Source organism: Phyllobates terribilis, unplaced genomic scaffold (assembly GCF_046119375.1).
Source record: "Phyllobates terribilis strain yellow unplaced genomic scaffold, ASM4611937v1 Scaffold_540__1_contigs__length_1147954, whole genome shotgun sequence".
Lineage (NCBI taxonomy): Eukaryota > Metazoa > Chordata > Amphibia > Anura > Dendrobatidae > Phyllobates > Phyllobates terribilis.
In genome coordinates this window covers 511,530-533,505 of record NW_027363300.1, presented here as the reverse complement: position 1 = coordinate 533,505, position 21,976 = coordinate 511,530, and the positions used below count along the sequence as shown (strand labels likewise).

At 46.1% G+C, this 21,976-nt stretch overlaps 15 non-coding genes across 15 annotated transcripts; all 15 read right to left on the bottom strand.

Moving 5' to 3' along the window:
• Positions 1-603: 603 nt before the first annotated feature.
• LOC141232761 (U2 spliceosomal RNA) lies at positions 604-794 on the bottom strand. Its single transcript, XR_012298942.1, has one exon. It is a non-coding gene; the product is annotated as a U2 spliceosomal RNA (small nuclear RNA).
• Positions 795-1,909: 1,115 nt separating this feature from the next.
• On the bottom strand, positions 1,910-2,100 carry LOC141232760 (U2 spliceosomal RNA). The gene has a single exon (XR_012298941.1). It is a non-coding gene; the product is annotated as a U2 spliceosomal RNA (small nuclear RNA).
• Positions 2,101-3,215: 1,115 nt separating this feature from the next.
• Positions 3,216-3,406, bottom strand: LOC141232759 (U2 spliceosomal RNA). The gene has a single exon (XR_012298940.1). It is a non-coding gene; the product is annotated as a U2 spliceosomal RNA (small nuclear RNA).
• Positions 3,407-4,521: 1,115 nt separating this feature from the next.
• On the bottom strand, positions 4,522-4,712 carry LOC141232758 (U2 spliceosomal RNA). The gene has a single exon (XR_012298939.1). It is a non-coding gene; the product is annotated as a U2 spliceosomal RNA (small nuclear RNA).
• A 1,115-nt stretch (positions 4,713-5,827) lies between these two features.
• Positions 5,828-6,018, bottom strand: LOC141232757 (U2 spliceosomal RNA). Its single transcript, XR_012298938.1, has one exon. It is a non-coding gene; the product is annotated as a U2 spliceosomal RNA (small nuclear RNA).
• Positions 6,019-7,133: 1,115 nt separating this feature from the next.
• LOC141232756 (U2 spliceosomal RNA) lies at positions 7,134-7,324 on the bottom strand. The gene has a single exon (XR_012298937.1). It is a non-coding gene; the product is annotated as a U2 spliceosomal RNA (small nuclear RNA).
• A 1,115-nt stretch (positions 7,325-8,439) lies between these two features.
• Positions 8,440-8,630, bottom strand: LOC141232755 (U2 spliceosomal RNA). Its single transcript, XR_012298936.1, has one exon. It is a non-coding gene; the product is annotated as a U2 spliceosomal RNA (small nuclear RNA).
• Positions 8,631-9,745: 1,115 nt separating this feature from the next.
• Positions 9,746-9,936, bottom strand: LOC141232754 (U2 spliceosomal RNA). The gene has a single exon (XR_012298935.1). It is a non-coding gene; the product is annotated as a U2 spliceosomal RNA (small nuclear RNA).
• Positions 9,937-11,051: 1,115 nt separating this feature from the next.
• On the bottom strand, positions 11,052-11,242 carry LOC141232753 (U2 spliceosomal RNA). Its single transcript, XR_012298934.1, has one exon. It is a non-coding gene; the product is annotated as a U2 spliceosomal RNA (small nuclear RNA).
• A 1,115-nt stretch (positions 11,243-12,357) lies between these two features.
• On the bottom strand, positions 12,358-12,548 carry LOC141232455 (U2 spliceosomal RNA). Its single transcript, XR_012298706.1, has one exon. It is a non-coding gene; the product is annotated as a U2 spliceosomal RNA (small nuclear RNA).
• Positions 12,549-13,663: 1,115 nt separating this feature from the next.
• Positions 13,664-13,854, bottom strand: LOC141232751 (U2 spliceosomal RNA). The gene has a single exon (XR_012298932.1). It is a non-coding gene; the product is annotated as a U2 spliceosomal RNA (small nuclear RNA).
• A 1,115-nt stretch (positions 13,855-14,969) lies between these two features.
• Positions 14,970-15,160, bottom strand: LOC141232750 (U2 spliceosomal RNA). Its single transcript, XR_012298931.1, has one exon. It is a non-coding gene; the product is annotated as a U2 spliceosomal RNA (small nuclear RNA).
• Positions 15,161-16,275: 1,115 nt separating this feature from the next.
• Positions 16,276-16,466, bottom strand: LOC141232749 (U2 spliceosomal RNA). The gene has a single exon (XR_012298930.1). It is a non-coding gene; the product is annotated as a U2 spliceosomal RNA (small nuclear RNA).
• Positions 16,467-17,581: 1,115 nt separating this feature from the next.
• LOC141232748 (U2 spliceosomal RNA) lies at positions 17,582-17,772 on the bottom strand. Its single transcript, XR_012298929.1, has one exon. It is a non-coding gene; the product is annotated as a U2 spliceosomal RNA (small nuclear RNA).
• Positions 17,773-18,887: 1,115 nt separating this feature from the next.
• Positions 18,888-19,080, bottom strand: LOC141232479 (U2 spliceosomal RNA). Its single transcript, XR_012298729.1, has one exon. It is a non-coding gene; the product is annotated as a U2 spliceosomal RNA (small nuclear RNA).
• Positions 19,081-21,976: the final 2,896 nt, after the last annotated feature.

Below are 21,976 nucleotides of genomic sequence, written 5' to 3'. Positions count from 1 at the left end.
ACAGTTTAACAGAATGCCACAGACTAATCAACCAAACTTTTTGGGTTGGGTTCTCTTTTATAGTCTGCAGGCATTAAATGAAAGAAGTCAGTGTTCCAGCAGAAGGAGACAACGTTTCAGAAAAGGCATTGTAGCAAACCAAAAAAGAAATTTTAAGCGCAGCAGAGTAACCAGCGCACATACCTGTTAGCTCAGGTGAGTTTAAAAGGCTGCTGTTGATAACAAGGGCATTTGCTAAATAGATGGTGTGTGTGCAACAATATACTGAAAGGTCAATTATATTGTGCAGCTTATCTCACCACCTGTAGTTATTTAGGTGAAAGCTCCAAAATGCTTGCCTAATATGTCTGTTTATCCAAAAGGAAGTAAAAAGGGAGAGCTAGAAAGATAGCATTGCATCACATTACATGGCAATGCAATGCACAGTTGCTGAAGTTGAACCAAAATGAGCTTGTAATCTGGCTTCTGCAACTTTGAACATGAAAAATCCAATGAGGAGAAGAAAAGCAAAGCCAAAGAGTCCATCCCAAAATCCGACAAACAAGCAAAATGAACAAAAAACATTGAATTCAATTCTTTCTGATTTTAGAAACTGCATTAAAGAAGGGGTGCACCGGTCCTGGAGATACTGCAATACCAGGTCAATGCGTGGAGTGGACAGAGCAAGCTCTTTTTCCATCTCCCTGTTCTAAAAATCCATTTAATATATGGTCCCCAGATAGGGGACGTATCAGATATTAAACTGATAAGAACAGATACTACACTTGATCTTAGCCAAAAGGCCGAGAAGCGATAACCAGAATTGGTTTCAAACTACGGAGCCACCCAAGGATCCTGAAAAGTCCATTTGTGGAGATGAGCTCCTGGACTCCCGTTAAGAAGACATGTTGTCAACCTCTAGATCCCTTACATGCCTGCACTTTTCGGCTTGCTGCTGCTGCAATCCACGCGTTTTAGATCTGCATAACTCCACCTCTTTAAACACAGCACCTTCACCCCCTGCTGTTCCCACCCGCCTCAACACCGTTGGAACGGAGGAGAACCAATTAAGGCGGGGGGTGGGGTGGAACGAGCAGCTGTCTACCCTTAGCAGGAGGGCTCCTGATTACATACCTCTCCTGCTGCTGCTGCTGCTGGCTGTCCAGCAGCAGACTGAAGGTGGCTGCTGCTGTGCACAGGTATATAAAGGCTCAGAGCCTATTATGACACGCGCAGCCAGCGTTCCATTGCCACATTCCATCTACTGCAGGCAGGATACCTGGCTGGCTGAATGTCGCTGAGAAGCTCACAGAGACCGCCATAAGCAACAGTTTAACAGAATGCCACAGACTAATCAACCAAACTTTTTGGGTTGGGTTCTCTTTTATAGTCTGCAGGCATTAAATGAAAGAAGTCAGTGTTCCAGCAGAAGGAGACAACGTTTCAGAAAAGGCATTGTAGCAAACCAAAAAAGAAATTTTAAGCGCAGCAGAGTAACCAGCACACATACCTGTTAGCTCAGGTGAGTTTAAAAGGCTGCTGTTGATAACAAGGGCATTTGCTAAATAGATGGTGTGTGTGCAACAATATACTGAAAGGTCAATTATATTGTGCAGCTTATCTCACCACCTGTAGTTATTTAGGTGAAAGCTCCAAAATGCTTGCCTAATATGTCTGTTTATCCAAAAGGAAGTAAAAAGGGAGAGCTAGAAAGATAGCATTGCATCACATTACATGGCAATGCAATGCACAGTTGCTGAAGTTGAACCAAAATGAGCTTGTAATCTGGCTTCTGCAACTTTGAACATGAAAAATCCAATGAGGAGAAGAAAAGCAAAGCCAAAGAGTCCATCCCAAAATCCGACAAACAAGCAAAATGAACAAAAAACATTGAATTCAATTCTTTCTGATTTTAGAAACTGCATTAAAGAAGGGGTGCACCGGTCCTGGAGATACTGCAATACCAGGTCAATGCGTGGAGTGGACAGAGCAAGCTCTTTTTCCATCTCCCTGTTCTAAAAATCCATTTAATATATGGTCCCCAGATAGGGGACGTATCAGATATTAAACTGATAAGAACAGATACTACACTTGATCTTAGCCAAAAGGCCGAGAAGCGATAACCAGAATTGGTTTCAAACTACGGAGCCACCCAAGGATCCTGAAAAGTCCATTTGTGGAGATGAGCTCCTGGACTCCCGTTAAGAAGACATGTTGTCAACCTCTAGATCCCTTACATGCCTGCACTTTTCGGCTTGCTGCTGCTGCAATCCACGCGTTTTAGATCTGCATAACTCCACCTCTTTAAACACAGCACCTTCACCCCCTGCTGTTCCCACCCGCCTCAACACCGTTGGAAGGGAGGAGAACCAATTAAGGCGGGGGGTGGGGTGGAACGAGCAGCTGTCTACCCTTAGCAGGAGGGCTCCTGATTACATACCTCTCCTGCTGCTGCTGCTGCTGGCTGTCCAGCAGCAGACTGAAGGTGGCTGCTGCTGTGCACAGGTACATAAAGGCTCAGAGCCTATTATGACACGCGCAGCCAGCGTTCCATTGCCACATTCCATCTACTGCAGGCAGGATACCTGGCTGGCTGAATGTCGCTGAGAAGCTCACAGAGACCGCCATAAGCAACAGTTTAACAGAATGCCACAGACTAATCAACCAAACTTTTTGGGTTGGGTTCTCTTTTATAGTCTGCAGGCATTAAATAAAAGAAGTCAGTGTTCCAGCAGAAGGAGACAACGTTTCAGAAAAGGCATTGTAGCAAACCAAAAAAGAAATTTTAAGCGCAGCAGAGTAACCAGCGCACATAAGTGTTAGCTCAGGTGAGTTTAAAAGGCTGCTGTTGATAACAAGGGCATTTGCTAAATAGATGGTGTGTGTGCAACAATATACTGAAAGGTCAATTATATTGTGCAGCTTATCTCACCACCTGTAGTTATTTAGGTGAAAGCTCCAAAATGCTTGCCTAATATGTCTGTTTATCCAAAAGGAAGTAAAAAGGGAGAGCTAGAAAGATAGCATTGCATCACATTACATGGCAATGCAATGCACAGTTGCTGAAGTTGAACCAAAATGAGCTTGTAATCTGGCTTCTGCAACTTTGAACATGAAAAATCCAATGAGGAGAAGAAAAGCAAAGCCAAAGAGTCCATCCCAAAATCCGACAAACAAGCAAAATGAACAAAAAACATTGAATTCAATTCTTTCTGATTTTAGAAACTGCATTAAAGAAGGGGTGCACCGGTCCTGGAGATACTGCAATACCAGGTCAATGCGTGGAGTGGACAGAGCAAGCTCTTTTTCCATCTCCCTGTTCTAAAAATCCATTTAATATATGGTCCCCAGATAGGGGACGTATCAGATATTAAACTGATAAGAACAGATACTACACTTGATCTTAGCCAAAAGGCCGAGAAGCGATAACCAGAATTGGTTTCAAACTACGGAGCCACCCAAGGATCCTGAAAAGTCCATTTGTGGAGATGAGCTCCTGGACTCCCGTTAAGAAGACATGTTGTCAACCTCTAGATCCCTTACATGCCTGCACTTTTCGGCTTGCTGCTGCTGCAATCCACGCGTTTTAGATCTGCATAACTCCACCTCTTTAAACACAGCACCTTCACCCCCTGCTGTTCCCACCCGCCTCAACACCGTTGGAAGGGAGGAGAACCAATTAAGGCGGGGGGTGGGGTGGAACGAGCAGCTGTCTACCCTTAGCAGGAGGGCTCCTGATTACATACCTCTCCTGCTGCTGCTGCTGCTGGCTGTCCAGCAGCAGACTGAAGGTGGCTGCTGCTGTGCACAGGTATATAAAGGCTCAGAGCCTATTATGACACGCGCAGCCAGCGTTCCATTGCCACATTCCATCTACTGCAGGCAGGATACCTGGCTGGCTGAATGTCGCTGAGAAGCTCACAGAGACCGCCATAAGCAACAGTTTAACAGAATGCCACAGACTAATCAACCAAACTTTTTGGGTTGGGTTCTCTTTTATAGTCTGCAGGCATTAAATGAAAGAAGTCAGTGTTCCAGCAGAAGGAGACAACGTTTCAGAAAAGGCATTGTAGCAAACCAAAAAAGAAATTTTAAGCGCAGCAGAGTAACCAGCGCACATACCTGTTAGCTCAGGTGAGTTTAAAAGGCTGCTGTTGATAACAAGGGCATTTGCTAAATAGATGGTGTGTGTGCAACAATATACTGAAAGGTCAATTATATTGTGCAGCTTATCTCACCACCTGTAGTTATTTAGGTGAAAGCTCCAAAATGCTTGCCTAATATGTCTGTTTATCCAAAAGGAAGTAAAAAGGGAGAGCTAGAAAGATAGCATTGCATCACATTACATGGCAATGCAATGCACAGTTGCTGAAGTTGAACCAAAATGAGCTTGTAATCTGGCTTCTGCAACTTTGAACATGAAAAATCCAATGAGGAGAAGAAAAGCAAAGCCAAAGAGTCCATCCCAAAATCCGACAAACAAGCAAAATGAACAAAAAACATTGAATTCAATTCTTTCTGATTTTAGAAACTGCATTAAAGAAGGGGTGCACCGGTCCTGGAGATACTGCAATACCAGGTCAATGCGTGGAGTGGACAGAGCAAGCTCTTTTTCCATCTCCCTGTTCTAAAAATCCATTTAATATATGGTCCCCAGATAGGGGACGTATCAGATATTAAACTGATAAGAACAGATACTACACTTGATCTTAGCCAAAAGGCCGAGAAGCGATAACCAGAATTGGTTTCAAACTACGGAGCCACCCAAGGAACCTGAAAAGTCCATTTGTGGAGATGAGCTCCTGGACTCCCGTTAAGAAGACATGTTGTCAACCTCTAGATCCCTTACATGCCTGCACTTTTCGGCTTGCTGCTGCTGAAATCCACGCGTTTTAGATCTGCATAACTCCACCTCTTTAAACACAGCACCTTCACCCCCTGCTGTTCCCACCCGCCTCAACACCGTTGGAAGGGAGGAGAACCAATTAAGGCGGGGGGTGGGGTGGAACGAGCAGCTGTCTACCCTTAGCAGGAGGGCTCCTGATTACATACCTCTCCTGCTGCTGCTGCTGCTGGCTGTCCAGCAGCAGACTGAAGGTGGCTGCTGCTGTGCACAGGTATATAAAGGCTCAGAGCCTATTATGACACGCGCAGCCAGCGTTCCATTGCCACATTCCATCTACTGCAGGCAGGATACCTGGCTGGCTGAATGTCGCTGAGAAGCTCACAGAGACCGCCATAAGCAACAGTTTAACAGAATGCCACAGACTAATCAACCAAACTTTTTGGGTTGGGTTCTCTTTTATAGTCTGCAGGCATTAAATGAAAGAAGTCAGTGTTCCAGCAGAAGGAGACAACGTTTCAGAAAAGGCATTGTAGCAAACCAAAAAAGAAATTTTAAGCGCAGCAGAGTAACCAGCGCACATACCTGTTAGCTCAGGTGAGTTTAAAAGGCTGCTGTTGATAACAAGGGCATTTGCTAAATAGATGGTGTGTGTGCAACAATATACTGAAAGGTCAATTATATTGTGCAGCTTATCTCACCACCTGTAGTTATTTAGGTGAAAGCTCCAAAATGCTTGCCTAATATGTCTGTTTATCCAAAAGGAAGTAAAAAGGGAGAGCTAGAAAGATAGCATTGCATCACATTACATGGCAATGCAATGCACAGTTGCTGAAGTTGAACCAAAATGAGCTTGTAATCTGGCTTCTGCAACTTTGAACATGAAAAATCCAATGAGGAGAAGAAAAGCAAAGCCAAAGAGTCCATCCCCAAATCCGACAAACAAGCAAAATGAACAAAAAACATTGAATTCAATTCTTTCTGATTTTAGAAACTGCATTAAAGAAGGGGTGCACCGGTCCTGGAGATACTGCAATACCAGGTCAATGCGTGGAGTGGACAGAGCAAGCTCTTTTTCCATCTCCCTGTTCTAAAAATCCATTTAATATATGGTCCCCAGATAGGGGACGTATCAGATATTAAACTGATAAGAACAGATACTACACTTGATCTTAGCCAAAAGGCCGAGAAGCGATAACCAGAATTGGTTTCAAACTACGGAGCCACCCAAGGATCCTGAAAAGTCCATTTGTGGAGATGAGCTCCTGGACTCCCGTTAAGAAGACATGTTGTCAACCTCTAGATCCCTTACATGCCTGCACTTTTCGGCTTGCTGCTGCTGCAATCCACGCGTTTTAGATCTGCATAACTCCACCTCTTTAAACACAGCACCTTCACCCCCTGCTGTTCCCACCCGCCTCAACACCGTTGGAAGGGAGGAGAACCAATTAAGGCGGGGGGTGGGGTGGAACGAGCAGCTGTCTACCCTTAGCAGGAGGGCTCCTGATTACATACCTCTCCTGCTGCTGCTGCTGCTGGCTGTCCAGCAGCAGACTGAAGGTGGCTGCTGCTGTGCACAGGTATATAAAGGCTCAGAGCCTATTATGACACGCGCAGCCAGCGTTCCATTGCCACATTCCATCTACTGCAGGCAGGATACCTGGCTGGCTGAATGTCGCTGAGAAGCTCACAGAGACCGCCATAAGCAACAGTTTAACAGAATGCCACAGACTAATCAACCAAACTTTTTGGGTTGGGTTCTCTTTTATAGTCTGCAGGCATTAAATGAAAGAAGTCAGTGTTCCAGCAGAAGGAGACAACGTTTCAGAAAAGGCATTGTAGCAAACCAAAAAAGAAATTTTAAGCGCAGCAGAGTAACCAGCGCACATACCTGTTAGCTCAGGTGAGTTTAAAAGGCTGCTGTTGATAACAAGGGCATTTGCTAAATAGATGGTGTGTGTGCAACAATATACTGAAAGGTCAATTATATTGTGCAGCTTATCTCACCACCTGTAGTTATTTAGGTGAAAGCTCCAAAATGCTTGCCTAATATGTCTGTTTATCCAAAAGGAAGTAAAAAGGGAGAGCTAGAAAGATAGCATTGCATCACATTACATGGCAATGCAATGCAAAGTTGCTGAAGCTGAACCAAAATGAGCTTGTAATCTGGCTTCTGCAACTTTGAACATGAAAAATCCAATGAGGAGAAGAAAAGCAAAGCCAAAGAGTCCATCCCAAAATCCGACAAACAAGCAAAATGAACAAAAAACATTGAATTCAATTCTTTCTGATTTTAGAAACTGCATTAAAGAAGGGGTGCACCGGTCCTGGAGATACTGCAATACCAGGTCAATGCGTGGAGTGGACAGAGCAAGCTCTTTTTCCATCTCCCTGTTCTAAAAATCCATTTAATATATGGTCCCCAGATAGGGGACGTATCAGATATTAAACTGATAAGAACAGATACTACACTTGATCTTAGCCAAAAGGCCGAGAAGCGATAACCAGAATTGGTTTCAAACTACGGAGCCACCCAAGGATCCTGAAAAGTCCATTTGTGGAGATGAGCTCCTGGACTCCCGTTAAGAAGACATGTTGTCAACCTCTAGATCCCTTACATGCCTGCACTTTTCGGCTTGCTGCTGCTGCAATCCACACGTTTTAGATCTGCATAACTCCACCTCTTTAAACACAGCACCTTCACCCCCTGCTGTTCCCACCCGCCTCAACACCGTTGGAAGGGAGGAGAACCAATTAAGGCGGGGGGTGGGGTGGAACGAGCAGCTGTCTACCCTTAGCAGGAGGGCTCCTGATTACATACCTCTCCTGCTGCTGCTGCTGCTGGCTGTCCAGCAGCAGACTGAAGGTGGCTGCTGCTGTGCACAGGTATATAAAGGCTCAGAGCCTATTATGACACGCGCAGCCAGCGTTCCATTGCCACATTCCATCTACTGCAGGCAGGATACCTGGCTGGCTGAATGTCGCTGAGAAGCTCACAGAGACCGCCATAAGCAACAGTTTAACAGAATGCCACAGACTAATCAACCAAACTTTTTGGGTTGGGTTCTCTTTTATAGTCTGCAGGCATTAAATGAAAGAAGTCAGTGTTCCAGCAGAAGGAGACAACGTTTCAGAAAAGGCATTGTAGCAAACCAAAAAAGAAATTTTAAGCGCAGCAGAGTAACCAGCGCACATACCTGTTAGCTCAGGTGAGTTTAAAAGGCTGCTGTTGATAACAAGGGCATTTGCTAAATAGATGGTGTGTGTGCAACAATATACTGAAAGGTCAATTATATTGTGCAGCTTATCTCACCACCTGTAGTTATTTAGGTGAAAGCTCCAAAATGCTTGCCTAATATGTCTGTTTATCCAAAAGGAAGTAAAAAGGGAGAGCTAGAAAGATAGCATTGCATCACATTACATGGCAATGCAATGCACAGTTGCTGAAGTTGAACCAAAATGAGCTTGTAATCTGGCTTCTGCAACTTTGAACATGAAAAATCCAATGAGGAGAAGAAAAGCAAAGCCAAAGAGTCCATCCCAAAATCCGACAAACAAGCAAAATGAACAAAAAACATTGAATTCAATTCTTTCTGATTTTAGAAACTGCATTAAAGAAGGGGTGCACCGGTCCTGGAGATACTGCAATACCAGGTCAATGCGTGGAGTGGACAGAGCAAGCTCTTTTTCCATCTCCCTGTTCTAAAAATCCATTTAATATATGGTCCCCAGATAGGGGACGTATCAGATATTAAACTGATAAGAACAGATACTACACTTGATCTTAGCCAAAAGGCCGAGAAGCGATAACCAGAATTGGTTTCAAACTACGGAGCCACCCAAGGATCCTGAAAAGTCCATTTGTGGAGATGAGCTCCTGAACTCCCGTTAAGAAGACATGTTGTCAACCTCTAGATCCCTTACATGCCTGCACTTTTCGGCTTGCTGCTGCTGCAATCCACGCGTTTTAGATCTGCATAACTCCACCTCTTTAAACACAGCACCTTCACCCCCTGCTGTTCCCACCCGCCTCAACACCGTTGGAAGGGAGGAGAACCAATTAAGGCGGGGGGTGGGGTGGAACGAGCAGCTGTCTACCCTTAGCAGGAGGGCTCCTGATTACATACCTCTCCTGCTGCTGCTGCTGCTGGCTGTCCAGCAGCAGACTGAAGGTGGCTGCTGCTGTGCACAGGTATATAAAGGCTCAGAGCCTATTATGACACGCGCAGCCAGCGTTCCATTGCCACATTCCATCTACTGCAGGCAGGATACCTGGCTGGCTGAATGTCGCTGAGAAGCTCACAGAGACCGCCATAAGCAACAGTTTAACAGAATGCCACAGACTAATCAACCAAACTTTTTGGGTTGGGTTCTCTTTTATAGTCTGCAGGCATTAAATGAAAGAAGTCAGTGTTCCAGCAGAAGGAGACAACGTTTCAGAAAAGGCATTGTAGCAAACCAAAAAAGAAATTTTAAGCGCAGCAGAGTAACCAGCGCACATACCTGTTAGCTCAGGTGAGTTTAAAAGGCTGCTGTTGATAACAAGGGCATTTGCTAAATAGATGGTGTGTGTGCAACAATATACTGAAAGGTCAATTATATTGTGCAGCTTATCTCACCACCTGTAGTTATTTAGGTGAAAGCTCCAAAATGCTTGCCTAATATGTCTGTTTATCCAAAAGGAAGTAAAAAGGGAGAGCTAGAAAGATAGCATTGCATCACATTACATGGCAATGCAATGCACAGTTGCTGAAGTTGAACCAAAATGAGCTTGTAATCTGGCTTCTGCAACTTTGAACATGAAAAATCCAATGAGGAGAAGAAAAGCAAAGCCAAAGAGTCCATCCCAAAATCCGACAAACAAGCAAAATGAACAAAAAACATTGAATTCAATTCTTTCTGATTTTAGAAACTGCATTAAAGAAGGGGTGCACCGGTCCTGGAGATACTGCAATACCAGGTCAATGCGTGGAGTGGACAGAGCAAGCTCTTTTTCCATCTCCCTGTTCTAAAAATCCATTTAATATATGGTCCCCAGATAGGGGACGTATCAGATATTAAACTGATAAGAACAGATACTACACTTGATCTTAGCCAAAAGGCCGAGAAGCGATAACCAGAATTGGTTTCAAACTACGGAGCCACCCAAGGATCCTGAAAAGTCCATTTGTGGAGATGAGCTCCTGGACTCCCGTTAAGAAGACATGTTGTCAACCTCTAGATCCCTTACATGCCTGCACTTTTCGGCTTGCTGCTGCTGCAATCCACGCGTTTTAGATCTGCATAACTCCACCTCTTTAAACACAGCACCTTCACCCCCTGCTGTTCCCACCCGCCTCAACACCGTTGGAAGGGAGGAGAACCAATTAAGGCGGGGGGTGGGGTGGAACGAGCAGCTGTCTACCCTTAGCAGGAGGGCTCCTGATTACATACCTCTCCTGCTGCTGCTGCTGCTGGCTGTCCAGCAGCAGACTGAAGGTGGCTGCTGCTGTGCACAGGTATATAAAGGCTCAGAGCCTATTATGACACGCGCAGCCAGCGTTCCATTGCCACATTCCATCTACTGCAGGCAGGATACCTGGCTGGCTGAATGTCGCTGAGAAGCTCACAGAGACCGCCATAAGCAACAGTTTAACAGAATGCCACAGACTAATCAACCAAACTTTTTGGGTTGGGTTCTCTTTTATAGTCTGCAGGCATTAAATGAAAGAAGTCAGTGTTCCAGCAGAAGGAGACAACGTTTCAGAAAAGGCATTGTAGCAAACCAAAAAAGAAATTTTAAGCGCAGCAGAGTAACCAGCGCACATACCTGTTAGCTCAGGTGAGTTTAAAAGGCTGCTGTTGATAACAAGGGCATTTGCTAAATAGATGGTGTGTGTGCAACAATATACTGAAAGGTCAATTATATTGTGCAGCTTATCTCACCACCTGTAGTTATTTAGGTGAAAGCTCCAAAATGCTTGCCTAATATGTCTGTTTATCCAAAAGGAAGTAAAAAGGGAGAGCTAGAAAGATAGCATTGCATCACATTACATGGCAATGCAATGCACAGTTGCTGAAGTTGAACCAAAATGAGCTTGTAATCTGGCTTCTGCAACTTTGAACATGAAAAATCCAATGAGGAGAAGAAAAGCAAAGCCAAAGAGTCCATCCCAAAATCCGACAAACAAGCAAAATGAACAAAAAACATTGAATTCAATTCTTTCTGATTTTAGAAACTGCATTAAAGAAGGGGTGCACCGGTCCTGGAGATACTGCAATACCAGGTCAATGCGTGGAGTGGACAGAGCAAGCTCTTTTTCCATCTCCCTGTTCTAAAAATCCATTTAATATATGGTCCCCAGATAGGGGACGTATCAGATATTAAACTGATAAGAACAGATACTACACTTGATCTTAGCCAAAAGGCCGAGAAGCGATAACCAGAATTGGTTTCAAACTACGGAGCCACCCAAGGATCCTGAAAAGTCCATTTGTGGAGATGAGCTCCTGGACTCCCGTTAAGAAGACATGTTGTCAACCTCTAGATCCCTTACATGCCTGCACTTTTCGGCTTGCTGCTGCTGCAATCCACGCGTTTTAGATCTGCATAACTCCACCTCTTTAAACACAGCACCTTCACCCCCTGCTGTTCCCACCCGCCTCAACACCGTTGGAAGGGAGGAGAACCAATTAAGGCGGGGGGTGGGGTGGAACGAGCAGCTGTCTACCCTTAGCAGGAGGGCTCCTGATTACATACCTCTCCTGCTGCTGCTGCTGCTGGCTGTCCAGCAGCAGACTGAAGGTGGCTGCTGCTGTGCACAGGTATATAAAGGCTCAGAGCCTATTATGACACGCGCAGCCAGCGTTCCATTGCCACATTCCATCTACTGCAGGCAGGATACCTGGCTGGCTGAATGTCGCTGAGAAGCTCACAGAGACCGCCATAAGCAACAGTTTAACAGAATGCCACAGACTAATCAACCAAACTTTTTGGGTTGGGTTCTCTTTTATAGTCTGCAGGCATTAAATGAAAGAAGTCAGTGTTCCAGCAGAAGGAGACAACGTTTCAGAAAAGGCATTGTAGCAAACCAAAAAAGAAATTTTAAGCGCAGCAGAGTAACCAGCGCACATACCTGTTAGCTCAGGTGAGTTTAAAAGGCTGCTGTTGATAACAAGGGCATTTGCTAAATAGATGGTGTGTGTGCAACAATATACTGAAAGGTCAATTATATTGTGCAGCTTATCTCACCACCTGTAGTTATTTAGGTGAAAGCTCCAAAATGCTTGCCTAATATGTCTGTTTATCCAAAAGGAAGTAAAAAGGGAGAGCTAGAAAGATAGCATTGCATCACATTACATGGCAATGCAATGCACAGTTGCTGAAGTTGAACCAAAATGAGCTTGTAATCTGGCTTCTGCAACTTTAAACATGAAAAATCCAATGAGGAGAAGAAAAGCAAAGCCAAAGAGTCCATCCCAAAATCCGACAAACAAGCAAAATGAACAAAAAACATTGAATTCAATTCTTTCTGATTTTAGAAACTGCATTAAAGAAGGGGTGCACCGGTCCTGGAGATACTGCAATACCAGGTCAATGCGTGGAGTGGACAGAGCAAGCTCTTTTTCCATTTCCCTGTTCTAAAAATCCGTTTAATATATGGTCCCCAGATAGGGGACGTATCAGATATTAAACTGATAAGTACAGATACTACACTTGATCTTAGCCAAAAGGCCGAGAAGCGATAACCAGAATTGGTTTCAAACTACGGAGCCACCCAAGGATCCTGAAAAGTCCATTTGTGGAGATGAGCTCCTGGACTCCCGTTAAGAAGACATGTTGTCAACCTCTAGATCCCTTACATGCCTGCACTTTTCGGCTTGCTGCTGCTGCAATCCACGCGTTTTAGATCTGCATAACTCCACCTCTTTAAACACAGCACCTTCACCCCCTGCTGTTCCCACCCGCCTCAACACCGTTGGAAGGGAGGAGAACCAATTAAGGCGGGGGGTGGGGTGGAACGAGCAGCTGTCTACCCTTAGCAGGAGGGCTCCTGATTACATACCTCTCCTGCTGCTGCTGCTGCTGGCTGTCCAGCAGCAGACTGAAGGTGGCTGCTGCTGTGCACAGGTATATAAAGGCTCAGAGCCTATTATGACACGCGCAGCCAGCGTTCCATTGCCACATTCCATGTACTGCAGGCAGGATACCTGGCTGGCTGAATGTCGCTGAGAAGCTCACAGAGACCGCCATAAGCAACAGTTTAACAGAATGCCACAGACTAATCAACCAAACTTTTTGGGTTGGGTTCTCTTTTATAGTCTGCAGGCATTAAATGAAAGAAGTCAGTGTTCCAGCAGAAGGAGACAACGTTTCAGAAAAGGCATTGTAGCAAACCAAAAAAGAAATTTTAAGCGCAGCAGAGTAACCAGCGCACATACCTGTTAGCTCAGGTGAGTTTAAAAGGCTGCTGTTGATAACAAGGGCATTTGCTAAATAGATGGTGTGTGTGCAACAATATACTGAAAGGTCAATTATATTGTGCAGCTTATCTCACCACCTGTAGTTATTTAGGTGAAAGCTCCAAAATGCTTGCCTAATATGTCTGTTTATCCAAAAGGAAGTAAAAAGGGAGAGCTAGAAAGATAGCATTGCATCACATTACATGGCAATGCAATGCACAGTTGCTGAAGTTGAACCAAAATGAGCTTGTAATCTGGCTTCTGCAACTTTGAACATGAAAAATCCAATGAGGAGAAGAAAAGCAAAGCCAAAGAGTCCATCCCAAAATCCGACAAACAAGCAAAATGAACAAAAAACATTGAATTCAATTCTTTCTGATTTTAGAAACTGCATTAAAGAAGGGGTGCACCGGTCCTGGAGATACTGCAATACCAGGTCAATGCGTGGAGTGGACAGAGCAAGCTCTTTTTCCATCTCCCTGTTCTAAAAATCCATTTAATATATGGTCCCCAGATAGGGGACGTATCAGATATTAAACTGATAAGAACAGATACTACACTTGATCTTAGCCAAAAGGCCGAGAAGCGATAACCAGAATTGGTTTCAAACTACGGAGCCACCCAAGGATCCTGAAAAGTCCATTTGTGGAGATGAGCTCCTGGACTCCCGTTAAGAAGACATGTTGTCAACCTCTAGATCCCTTACATGCCTGCACTTTTCGGCTTGCTGCTGCTGCAATCCACGCATTTTAGATCTGCATAACTCCACCTCTTTAAACACAGCACCTTCACCCCCTGCTGTTCCCACCCGCCTCAACACCGTTGGAAGGGAGGAGAACCAATTAAGGCGGGGGGTGGGGTGGAACGAGCAGCTGTCTACCCTTAGCAGGAGGGCTCCTGATTACATACCTCTCCTGCTGCTGCTGCTGCTGGCTGTCCAGCAGCAGACTGAAGGTGGCTGCTGCTGTGCACAGGTATATAAAGGCTCAGAGCCTATTATGACACGCGCAGCCAGCGTTCCATTGCCACATTCCATGTACTGCAGGCAGGATACCTGGCTGGCTGAATGTCGCTGAGAAGCTCACAGAGACCGCCATAAGCAACAGTTTAACAGAATGCCACAGACTAATCAACCAAACTTTTTGGGTTGGGTTCTCTTTTATAGTCTGCAGGCATTAAATGAAAGAAGTCAGTGTTCCAGCAGAAGGAGACAACGTTTCAGAAAAGGCATTGTAGCAAACCAAAAAAGAAATTTTAAGCGCAGCAGAGTAACCAGCGCACATACCTGTTAGCTCAGGTGAGTTTAAAAGGCTGCTGTTGATAACAAGGGCATTTGCTAAATAGATGGTGTGTGTGCAACAATATACTGAAAGGTCAATTATATTGTGCAGCTTATCTCACCACCTGTAGTTATTTAGGTGAAAGCTCCAAAATGCTTGCCTAATATGTCTGTTTATCCAAAAGGAAGTAAAAAGGGAGAGCTAGAAAGATAGCATTGCATCACATTACATGGCAATGCAATGCACAGTTGCTGAAGTTGAACCAAAATGAGCTTGTAATCTGGCTTCTGCAACTTTGAACATGAAAAATCCAATGAGGAGAAGAAAAGCAAAGCCAAAGAGTCCATCCCAAAATCTGACAAACAAGCAAAATGAACAAAAAACATTGAATTCAATTCTTTCTGATTTTAGAAACTGCATTAAAGAAGGGGTGCACCGGTCCTGGAGATACTGCAATACCAGGTCAATGCGTGGAGTGGACAGAGCAAGCTCTTTTTCCATCTCCCTGTTCTAAAAATCCATTTAATATATGGTCCCCAGATAGGGGACGTATCAGATATTAAACTGATAAGAACAGATACTACACTTGATCTTAGCCAAAAGGCCGAGAAGCGATAACCAGAATTGGTTTCAAACTACGGAGCCACCCAAGGATCCTGAAAAGTCCATTTGTGGAGATGAGCTCCTGGACTCCCGTTAAGAAGACATGTTGTCAACCTCTAGATCCCTTACATGCCTGCACTTTTCGGCTTGCTGCTGCTGCAATCCACGCGTTTTAGATCTGCATAACTCCACCTCTTTAAACACAGCACCTTCACCCCCTGCTGTTCCCACCCGCCTCAACACCGTTGGAAGGGAGGAGAACCAATTAAGGCGGGGGGTGGGGTGGAACGAGCAGCTGTCTACCCTTAGCAGGAGGGCTCCTGATTACATACCTCTCCTGCTGCTGCTGCTGCTGGCTGTCCAGCAGCAGACTGAAGGTGGCTGCTGCTGTGCACAGGTATATAAAGGCTCAGAGCCTATTATGACATGCGCAGCCAGCGTTCCATTGCCACATTCCATCTACTGCAGGCAGGATACCTGGCTGGCTGAATGTCGCTGAGAAGCTCACAGAGACCGCCATAAGCAACAGTTTAACAGAATGCCACAGACTAATCAACCAAACTTTTTGGGTTGGGTTCTCTTTTATAGTCTGCAGGCATTAAATGAAAGAAGTCAGTGTTCCAGCAGAAGGAGACAACGTTTCAGAAAAGGCATTGTAGCAAACCAAAAAAGAAATTTTAAGCGCAGCAGAGTAACCAGCGCACATACCTGTTAGCTCAGGTGAGTTTAAAAGGCTGCTGTTGATAACAAGGGCATTTGCTAAATAGATGGTGTGTGTGCAACAATATACTGAAAGGTCAATTATATTGTGCAGCTTATCTCACCACCTGTAGTTATTTAGGTGAAAGCTCCAAAATGCTTGCCTAATATGTCTGTTTATCCAAAAGGAAGTAAAAAGGGAGAGCTAGAAAGATAGCATTGCATCACATTACATGGCAATGCAATGCACAGTTGCTGAAGTTGAACCAAAATGAGCTTGTAATCTGGCTTCTGCAACTTTGAACATGAAAAATCCAATGAGGAGAAGAAAAGCAAAGCTAAAGAGTCCATCCCAAAATCCGACAAACAAGCAAAATGAACAAAAAACATTGAATTCAATTCTTTCTGATTTTAGAAACTGCATTAAAGAAGGGGTGCACCGGTCCTGGAGATACTGCAATACCAGGTCAATGCGTGGAGTGGACAGAGCAAGCTCTTTTTCCATCTCCCTGTTCTAAAAATCCATTTAATATATGGTCCCCAGATAGGGGACGTATCAGATATTAAACTGATAAGAACAGATACTACACTTGATCTTAGCCAAAAGGCCGAGAAGCGATAACCAGAATTGGTTTCAAACTAAGGAGCCACCCAAGGATCCTGAAAAGTCCATTTGTGGAGATGAGCTCCTGGACTCCCGTTAAGAAGACATGTTGTCAACCTCTAGATCCCTTACATGCCTGCACTTTTCGGCTTGCTGCTGCTGCAATCCACGCGTTTTAGATCTGCATAACTCCACCTCTTTAAACACAGCACCTTCACCCCCTGCTGTTCCCACCCGCCTCAACACCGTTGGAAGGGAGGAGAACCAATTAAGGCGGGGGGTGGGGTGGAACGAGCAGCTGTCTACCCTTAGCAGGAGGGCTCCTGATTACATACCTCTCCTGCTGCTGCTGCTGCTGGCTGTCCAGCAGCAGACTGAAGGTGGCTGCTGCTGTGCACAGGTATATAAAGGCTCAGAGCCTATTATGACACGCGCAGCCAGCGTTCCATTGCCACATTCCATCTACTGCAGGCAGGATACCTGGCTGGCTGAATGTCGCTGAGAAGCTCACAGAGACCGCCATAAGCAACAGTTTAACAGAATGCCACAGACTAATCAACCAAACTTTTTGGGTTGGGTTCTCTTTTATAGTCTGCAGGCATTAAATGAAAGAAGTCAGTGTTCCAGCAGAAGGAGACAACGTTTCAGAAAAGGCATTGTAGCAAACCAAAAAAGAAATTTTAAGCGCAGCAGAGTAACCAGCGCACATACCTGTTAGCTCAGGTGAGTTTAAAAGGCTGCTGTTGATAACAAGGGCATTTGCTAAATAGATGGTGTGTGTGCAACAATATACTGAAAGGTCAATTATATTGTGCAGCTTATCTCACCACCTGTAGTTATTTAGGTGAAAGCTCCAAAATGCTTGCCTAATATGTCTGTTTATCCAAAAGGAAGTAAAAAGGGAGAGCTAGAAAGATAGCATTGCATCACATTACATGGCAATGCAATGCACAGTTGCTGAAGTTGAACCAAAATGAGCTTGTAATCTGGCTTCTGCAACTTTGAACATGAAAAATCCAATGAGGAGAAGAAAAGCAAAGCCAAAGAGTCCATCCCAAAATCCGACAAACAAGCAAAATGAACAAAAAACATTGAATTCAATTCTTTCTGATTTTAGAAACTGCATTAAAGAAGGGGTGCACCGGTCCTGGAGATACTGCAATACCAGGTCAATGCGTGGAGTGGACAGAGCAAGCTCTTTTTCCATCTCCCTGTTCTAAAAATCCATTTAATATATGGTCCCCAGATAGGGGACGTATCAGATATTAAACTGATAAGAACAGATACTACACTTGATCTTAGCCAAAAGGCCGAGAAGCGATAACCAGAATTGGTTTCAAACTACGGAGCCACCCAAGGATCCTGAAAAGTCCATTTGTGGAGATGAGCTCCTGGACTCCCGTTAAGAAGACATGTTGTCAACCTCTAGATCCCTTACATGCCTGCACTTTTCGGCTTGCTGCTGCTGCAATCCACGCGTTTTAGATCTGCATAACTCCACCTCTTTAAACACAGCACCTTCACCCCCTGCTGTTCCCACCCGCCTCAACACCGTTGGAAGGGAGGAGAACCAATTAAGGCGGGGGGTGGGGTGGAACGAGCAGCTGTCTACCCTTAGCAGGAGGGCTCCTGATTACATACCTCTCCTGCTGCTGCTGCTGCTGGCTGTCCAGCAGCAGACTGAAGGTGGCTGCAGCTGTGCACAGGTATATAAAAGCTCAGAGCCTATTATGACACGCGCAGCCAGCGTTCCATTGCCACATTCCATCTACTGCAGGCAGGATACCTGGCTGGCTGAATGTCGCTGAGAAGCTCACAGAGACCGCCATAAGCAACAGTTTAACAGAATGCCACAGACTAATCAACCAAACTTTTTGGGTTGGGTTCTCTTTTATAGTCTGCAGGCATTAAATGAAAGAAGTCAGTGTTCCAGCAGAAGGAGACAACGTTTCAGAAAAGGCATTGTAGCAAACCAAAAAAGAAATTTTAAGCGCAGCAGAGTAACCAGCGCACATACCTGTTAGCTCAGGTGAGTTTAAAAGGCTGCTGTTGATAACAAGGGCATTTGCTAAATAGATGGTGTGTGTGCAACAATATACTGAAAGGTCAATTATATTGTGCAGCTTATCTCACCACCTGTAGTTATTTAGGTGAAAGCTCCAAAATGCTTGCCTAATATGTCTGTTTATCCAAAAGGAAGTAAAAAGGGAGAGCTAGAAAGATAGCATTGCATCACATTACATGGCAATGCAATGCACAGTTGCTGAAGTTGAACCAAAATGAGCTTGTAATCTGGCTTCTGCAACTTTGAACATGAAAAATCCAATGAGGAGAAGAAAAGCAAAGCCAAAGAGTCCATCCCAAAATCCGACAAACAAGCAAAATGAACAAAAAACATTGAATTCAATTCTTTCTGATTTTAGAAACTGCATTAAAGAAGGGGTGCACCGGTCCTGGAGATACTGCAATACCAGGTCAATGCGTGGAGTGGACAGAGCAAGCTCTTTTTCCATCTCCCTGTTCTAAAAATCCATTTAATATATGGTCCCCAGATAGGGGACGTATCAGATATTAAACTGATAAGAACAGATTTTTTGATTGAATATATCTTTTATTAGCACAAAAAATAAGTTAACAGACAGTGTACAGTGCCGCAGCCCAGTACACACAGAATTCTACATCATATTTACATAGCATGAGGATACGACGCACTAACTAGACACATCACACCCCTATGCTACACAAAACACTCAATCTGAAAGAAAAAGCATGTCAATCAATACAGTACGACGAACCGTGATAAGGGATGGGGATTGGGAAAAAGGGGATGGGGAGGGGAAAATCACAGGCCCGAAGCTTTATTGAAAGACAAGACACATAAGGGGAGAGGGGGAGGAGGGGTTTAGTCCTCATCCTCGTCCTCCGGACTGTCCACGATGGAATAGTCTCTGAGCAGGCTGTGGATCAGCCTGCGGCAGTCCTGGATGGACATCCTCTCCCTCCTCAAGATGAGCCGGTTCCTGGCGACCCAAACGGCATCCTTGAAGCAGTTCATAAGTCGCCAAGCCTCCTGGATGGCTCCGACGGTATGAACCCCAGGGAAGAGTCCGTAAAACACAGAATGGTGCGATAGGCTCGCCCTGGGGACAGAGTTCCTCAGGTCGTCCTCAAGGGCAGTCAACAGGCGCTGTGCAAATCCGCAGTCCCAAAAAGTGTGCAAAGATGTTTCCTCCACGAAGGGGCACCTTGGGCAGTACCGGGTCTTGCACAGGTTCCGGGCATGCATGAATGACCGGACGGGCAGTCCGCCCTGAATCGCCATCCACGACAAGTCCTTGTGCCCGTTGGTCAGCCTGTCAGACGACACATTTGTCCACACAGTCTCCAGCGTGTCCTGGTGAAGTCCTGTGATGTTCTCCACGTCATCCTTGGCTCTGATGAGCTTGTGGATAGTTTTGGGCTTCCACAAGTCGGGCTTGAGTCCCTCCAGTTGATGTTCCCCCACAAATCGAACGACGTCTCCGTAGAACCATGGCGTCGTCCAGTTGTAGGGGAAGGAGCTGTCCCACTTGTCCCAGCCGAGTCGCCTCCAAAGAGGAAGCAGGAAGAAGCGAGACATGGACCTGCCCGCGGAGCCATTCTTGACTTGCAAAGTCCGGCGGACACAATCACACACAAAAGAGGATCGCAGGAGGGTGGGGATATCTGGAACGCCCTTCCCACCCTTGCGAGGCTCCTTGTACATGACGGCCCGCCTGACTCTGTCCATCTTGGATCCCCAGACAAAGTGAAACACTGTCCTGGTAATGGCCCTGCACACAGTGACGTGTGGGGGCCAGGCCTGCGCCGTGTACTGCAAGACGGGCAGGACCTCATTACGCAGGACGAGTGCCTTACCCTCACAAGTGAGGTGTCTGAGGCTCCAGAGTCCGATCCGTTGCTTCACCTTGGCCAAGCGTTCTTGCCAGGACTTGAGGGCCGCTCCTTCCTTCCCGAACCAGACTCCCAGCACCTTGAGGAAATCCGGTTGAATGTTGAAGGGGAAGGGGGCGGAGGAGGCCGGCTGCCAATCCCCGAAGAGCATGGCTTCCGACTTCCTGCAGTTGACTTTGGCCCCTGAAGCCCGGCCGAACCTCTCACACGTCTGGACGAGGGCGTCGACTGAACCACGATCAGCGCAGAAGACGGTGACGTCGTCCATGTAGAGCGAGCACTTGACCTCGTGTCGTCCCGGACCCGGTGCGGTGATCCCTCTGATCTCTCCATTCTGCCGGATAGCCTCTGCGAAGAGTTCTATAACACAAACAAAAAGAAGAGGTGATAGAGGGCAGCCTTGTCTGACCCCAGAGAGGACAGGGAAGGGGTCAGTCTTCCAGCCGTTCACCAACACCGAGCTGTGGATATCAAAATACATCAGACGGACATACGAACAAAACATGTTACCCAAACCTAACCGGTGCAGAGCTCGGCCCATGAACTCGTGGGAAACCCGGTCGAAGGCCTTCTCCTGATCCAAGGAGACCAGGGCCGCGTGTGCGCGGCGGACCTTGATGTACTCGACCGTGTCCCGCACGAGAGCGAGGCTGTCTGCGATGCGACGTCCAGGGATGCCGCAGGTCTGGTCCGGGTGGATGATCCGTCCGATGACCGTCTTAAGTCGTGTCGCCATTGTCTTGGCCAGGATCTTGTAGTCCACGTTGAGCAGAGTGATGGGACGCCAATTCCTCAGGTCGCACCTCTCTCCCTTCCGCTTGTACAGGATCGTGACCATTCCTTCCCTCAAAGATGGAGGCATTCTACCCTCCACCACCATCTCCTCGTACAGGTCCAACAGGTCCGGACAGATGAGGTCTCCCAGCGCTACATAGAGCTCCGCTGGAAGACCATCACTGCCCGGGGTCCTGCCGGTCCTAAAGGATTTAGCGGCAGAGAGCAATTCGCCCACCATCAGAGGTTTGTCCAAGGCTGCCGTGCCTGCAGGATCAAGATGGTTAGTGATACCTGACAGGAACTTATCAGCAGCGTCGGGGTCGGTAGTCTTGTGGGAGTAGAGTTCGCTGTAGAAGTCGCTGACGACCTTCATCACTTCCTCCTTCCCACGTCGCATGTTTCCGCTCTCGTCTCGCAGCTCGTTCAGGGGCGTGTGACCGGCATGAAGTTTCCTGAAAAAGAATGAGTTACATTTCTCACCCTTCTCCAGATTCTCCACTTTGGAACGGAAGACGATTCGCTTGGACTCCTCCTCAAAGTGCCTTTTCAGGCTCTTCTTGGTCTCCTCCAGCTCCTCCCTCACGTCCCAGCCGCAGTGAAGAAGGTCCTGCAGCGACCGCAGCTCGCGCTGCAGCCCTCTGAAGTCCCTCCTCTTCTCACACGCCTGTTGTCGACCCTTGGCCTGAAAGAAACAGCGAAACTCAAGTTTAACATATTCCCACCAATCAGAGACTGTTTGGAAGATACCCTTGTAGGACTGCCACATTGCGTAGGCTGCTCTCAGCTCCTCCACGACTTCATCCTGAGCCAGCAGAG